This window comes from Myotis davidii, unplaced genomic scaffold (genome assembly GCF_000327345.1).
Source record: "Myotis davidii unplaced genomic scaffold, ASM32734v1 scaffold52, whole genome shotgun sequence".
In the NCBI taxonomy this organism is placed as follows: Eukaryota; Metazoa; Chordata; class Mammalia; order Chiroptera; family Vespertilionidae; genus Myotis; species Myotis davidii.
The window spans coordinates 217,851-223,642 of record NW_006283773.1 but is presented as its reverse complement, the minus strand read 5'-3'; the positions used below and the strand labels follow the sequence as shown (position 1 = coordinate 223,642).

The window sequence follows — 5,792 nt, the reverse complement described above, 5'->3', positions numbered from 1 at the left end:
TGGAGCAGATATGAATATACCTTCTCAGAAGCTTCATAGGAGGGAAAGCAGTGACAAGGAAATTCTCATTTTTGCACAAAACTGGATGAATGGCTTCTACAGGGAGCCAGACTTCTGATATCCTATATAATAAAGAGCTAATATGCAAATGGTTGTCACACCCTCACTCCATCATGCCATAAGGGCTCAGACACTTAACACTGGGGAGAGAGGAATGGGGACCAGCCAGGCACAAATGAGCTCCTGAGAGAGGAATGGGGACCAGCCAGGCACAAATGAGCTCACAAGAGAAGAATGGGGACCAGCCAGTCTTCGGCCCGGGAGAGGGACAAGCCACCTGCCCCGCGGTCCCAGGCATCAGTGGCTATGCCTGTGCTTGCAGCCTGAGAGAGGGACAAGCCGCCCACCACATGGTCCCAGGTGCCAGCAGCTGTACCTACACCTGCAGCCTGGGAGAGGGACAATCCGCATGCCCCACAATCCCCACGGTCCCCGGTGCCAGTGCTGCATCTGCACCTGCAGCCTGGGAGAGGGATAAGCCATCTGCCCCGTGGTCCCAGGCACCAGCGCCTGCAGCTACGGCCCAGGAGAGGGACAAGCCACCCACTCCATAGTCCCGGGCAGCTGCGGTCCAGGTGAAGCCACCCACCCGCAGTCCCCTGTGACTGCGGCCAGCCCGGGGTCCTGGGTACCTGCCCGGGTCCTGGGTACCTGCAGCTGGCCAGAGGGAGAGAAGCCCAGGTCCTGGGTGCCTGCAACTGGCCAGAGGAGGGAATCCAGGTCCCGGGAGCAGGACGAGGCAGAGGTGCTTAGGGGCAATCAGGCCAGCAGGAGAGCAGTTAGGGGCAATCAGGCCAGTAGGGGAGCAGTTAGGGGTGATCAGGCAGACAGACAGAGGTGGTTAGGGGTCATGAGGCAGGGAGAGGTGGTTAGGGGCAATCAGGCAGGCAGGCAGGCAGGTGACCAGTTAGGAGCCAGCAGTCCAGGATTACAAAAGGCAGTCGGACATCCCCGAGGGGTCCCGATTGAAGCTGTAGGCCAGGCTGAGAGACCTCCTCACCCCACACACAAATTTCGTGCACCGGGCCTCTAGAAGACAACTTTTTTTTTTTTCAGAGATGACGCACCCCCACCAAAAAGCACAGGAAGCTGCTTCCAAGCTTAAAAAGTAAGAAGCCTTGGGAACTTGTGCTGATGATTGGAACAAGCATTAGTGCTGCAAGTGCAACTCAGGTTCCAGCCCTAAAATCCTGGAAGGAGTTAATTCAGGCCTGCTGATGCTGCCATTCATCTTGATCTTCTAGAAACTGAGAGCAAAAAATTTCAGAAATGTCTCCATGGAGACAAAAATCTGTTCATGTTGCCCATGACCTATTCAGAGACTCTCCTCATATAGTTTAATGTTCAATCCACGTTTTTCAAGAACTGTTTACATGAAGTATTCAATGGCTTGGAGTCAAAGATGGAAGACTCTGGAAAACAGATACTTCAGTCAATTTTCCACCTGATGAAAAGTGGAGCACTGGTATTGACCACAAATTTTGACAATCTCCTGGAACTGTAGGCAGCAGACCAGAGAAAACAACTTGAATCCTTGACCTTACTGGTGCAAAAAAGGCTCTAGAGTGGACTCAAGGAATTGGAAGCTGAGCATGTTATACCAACCCCAGTGGCACTGTCCTTTAACCAGCAGGGTATCAGAATGTGCTCAGGGACAATGAAGTTACAAGAAACTCAGAAACTCTATGAAAACAAGTCATTTCTTTTCCTGGATTGTGACTGGACTATGGGTGATATCACTTTCCAAGCCCTTTTTGCTGGAGGATGTCAAGCATAAATCTGACTTAGAACATTTCATACTGGTTTGAAAAGGAGATGTAGATAAGCTTCAAGAAAACATGCTGGACAACGGGATTAAGGTCATCTATGGAAATGAATATGCTGATCTTCCAGAATATTTCAAGTAACTGGCCAGTGAGATGTCCATGACGGGTAGATCAGAGATGGTGAGAAAAGGTTCACTTGCAGCACTCAGTGAAATGAGAGTGGCAGTACATGAGAGGGCTACAGAAATCACCATCATTAGACCAAGCTCTAAGGCCCTATCATGGACAGCATTTAACAGTAAACTTACAAGAACTCAACACAGATCCTAGGAAGAACCAACAACCAGAAGTTGAAGGTTGGAGGTATGGGAGAGGAGAGGCGCATTCCAACTTAATCCTTCATGCTGGCTACTTCTTGGCCTGTTCCAGTTCAAGAATAATGAACTGACAACAGAACCCAGATGCAACTCCCCACCTCACTCCTAGGCTAGACATGCCTGTGTCCACACAGCAGATCAGTGTGATATCCACTGACCGACAGCATGAAAGACCTGGGGTCTAGATGCCACGGAATTGCCATAGCCCTTGTTGCAGTCTTGTATTCTACACTTGGTTTTTCAATGAAGATTAATGGCTTTTTTAAAAAAGACTTGAAACTCTAGTTTTCTACATCTTTTAGAGTGTACAGTACTTTACATAACTAAGTTTTATTAAAAGCTTTTGCCTATAAAATTTTTAAACATTTTAAAAGGAAACTTATGAGGTCATCTACACAGAAATTGTCTAGCACTCAATACTAGGAGGGAGTTCTTTTTAAGTAACACATCGTATTAAATAATATAATAGATAATATCTTACATTATAACTGCAAAAAACCTTCAAATGGGTTTTCCCACCTCCTATGTTTTATATGATATGATATATGATATGAGCAAAAATAATGGCTGAAAATTTCCATAGGTAATGAGACACGAATCTTCAGATTCTGGATCCTCAATCAATCCTGACCAGGTTAAATGAAAATAAAGCGACATTTAGATATATCACAGGGACCTGCACCAAAGACAATAAGAAGTTCTTAAAAGCAACCAAGAAGCATTGGCAGGTGTGGCTCAGCTGATTTGGCATCATCCCATGCACTGAAAGGTTGCAGGTTGGATTCCTAATCACAGCACATGCCCAAGTTTGAGGCTCAATCCCTGGTAGGGGGCGTGCAGGAGATAGTCAATCAATGTTCTGCTCTTATATCAATGTTTCTCTTTCTCCCTCTCCCTTCCCCTATCTCTAAAAGTCAACAAAAATATTAAAAAATAGCCCTGACCGGTTTGGCTCAGTGGATGGAGCATCGGCCTGTGGACTGAAGGGTCCCAGGTTCGATTCCAGTCAAGGGCATGTACCTTGGTTGCGGGCACATACCTAATAGGGGATGTTCAGGAAGCAGCTGATCAATGTTTCTCTCTCATAGATGTTTCTAGCTCTCTATCCCTCTCCCTTCCACTCTGTAAAAAATCAATAAAATATATTTTTAAATATATTAAAAAATAAAATACAACCAAAGAAAAACTTATCACCACATTACCTAAAAAGAAAGGATAATTGGATTGACAGCTAACTTCTCAATAATTAAAAATGGAAGACAGTATCACATTAAGACATTATAAGAATAACTACCAAGTATCCAGTACTAAGTAAAATAAATGCCAATCTAGATACAAAGTCAGCAAAAACTACAGCCTAAGGTCAAATCCAGCCTATTTTCAGAGAGTGGAAGAGAAAGGGAAAGACAGAGAGAAATATCAATATGAGAGAAAAACATCAATTGATTGCCTCCTGCACAAGCCTCAACCAGGGCTCGGGCCAGGGAGGAGCCTGCAACCAAGGTATGTACCCTTGACAGGAATTGAACCTGGGACCCTTCAGTCCGTAGGCCAATGCTCTATCCATTGAGCCGAACTGGCTAGGGCTCCAGCCTGTTTTTATAAAGCCCACAAACCAGCTGAGTAGTTTTTACACTTTCTAATGGTTAAAAAAATTAATATTTTATAACACATGAAAATTACATAAAATTCAAACTTTGGTGTCTATCAACAAAATCTTGTCACATTCCTTCATTAAGTTTATTCCTAAGTACCTTATTATTTTGTTGTTGCAATTGTAAGTGGGATTGTTTGTTTAGTTTCTTTCTCTGAGAATTCATTATTGATGTATAAAAAAAGCCATTAAGGGGAAACCAAGATGGTGGCATAGAAAAACACCGGAAATTGCTGCCTCACACAACCACTTCAAAAAAACAACTAAAAGACAAAACGGACATCATCCAGCACCACAGGAAGGCTGGCTGAGTGGAAATTCTACAACTAGAAGGAAAGATAAAAGCACACTGAGACTCAGAGGAGGTGCGGAAGTGCAGAGATACAGAGGCACAGGTTGAAAAGGCTGGCAACTGAGGATGCGGTTCTTTCATTCTGGAGGGAGTCTCAAGCTCCCAACTGCTCTGAACTCCAGTTCTGGGCGAGTCTCCGGGGACCCAGACTCATATGGGGAGAAACTGGACTGTCTGGCATCGGGTGGAACTCGAGGGCGGCTTTCTCTCAGAGGTGCTTGCAGCGATTACCGCGGGACACTGAGACCCAGGGCCTCTTAGGGCAGGGCTGAGGACAGCTGGGTCAGAGAGACCCAGAACATCCATAAGGCCCAAGGTCCCACAGAAGCTTGCACTGCTTCACAGCTGGGCCTCATATATTTAAAAGCCATTCCCTTTAAAACAGTATTAGAGACTCAAAATCACAGTGTGACTTCTGCCTTCACAGAAATCAAGTTCACAGACTACCTGTGAACACCTATCTATCTATACCTACAATAAACACTAAAGAATATTTGTAGTAAGGATATCTTACATGATAGTTTACATTTAAGAGTATGTAGGTGAAGTATTTTCTTTGGTATGTTTCCAATATCAAAAACCTAGTAACACTAATTATGCTTTTTTTTTTTAATTCGTAGTTTACAGAAATCTTTGCATAGGGCCTCCTGCTCTGGTACTCAGTTTTCTGATTACACTAAAATAATTTCGTTTCTCTGCTAATATAAACAGAATAGAAAACAAGCGACCCCTCTAACAGATAATAATATTGGCCTTGCTCTGTAACAGTCAACATTTGTCTTTGTTTTCCGGGGTGTTTTTCAAAGGGCAATCAATAAACTCCGAGTGAATAACTAAAGTCATTCTAACAAATGCTCAAAACAAGCTCTGAAACCCAATACTAAAATAAGGAAAACAAAGTTTCACACTTGTAACTACATTCAATTATGAATACACGCCTCAAAAATTACTACTGGGTCACCCCGAATCCACCTGGCTACTTCGTAATGGCAATTCTGTGGAGTTTAATCCCTAGACTAGAGTCCTATCCTAAATTTAATCACAGCAGAGAAAACATGGCCCCGCCCCATCGGCAGAAGGCAGTGACGCTTCCAGGTTTTGCCACATTCAATTCCTAATCCGGGGGATTAAAAGGAACTGCCTGCCTCTGCACAAGCGATGGTTATTGCCTTTCCAAACCCAATGAGACGCAAGAAATGGGGCGAGGAGAGACTCCACGTACGTCCCTCCGGGCGCGTCTCAAAACCTGGATAACCGGAGCGCTCCCCATGGACCACACGGAGGGCTCGCCCGCGGAGGGGCCGCCTGCGCATGCTCCATCGCTGGGGGTGTGTAAGACCTGCATATGGCGACCAAATAAAACAGTGCTTTTATTAAATTTAAAAAAAAAAAAAGGAAAAAAAGAAATGGGGCGAGGAAAGAGCCATTTTTTTAATGAAAACAGCCCTTTTCCGTTCAGGTGACCCCAAGAGGAGCCATAGGCTAAATGCTGCAAAGAATTCAGCCCTGCGCCCGGCAAACCACTTCCCGGGAGCTGGCCCCTGCCCGCCGCCCTCCGCGAGTCGCTCGCCCGCCTCCGCCCT

General features: G+C 45.3%; 1 pseudogene; it reads left to right on the top strand.

Annotated features, from left to right (window-relative positions):
• The first annotated feature begins 1,131 nt into the window (after positions 1-1,131).
• LOC102772525 lies at positions 1,132-2,156 on the top strand (annotated as a pseudogene).
• Positions 2,157-5,792: the final 3,636 nt, after the last annotated feature.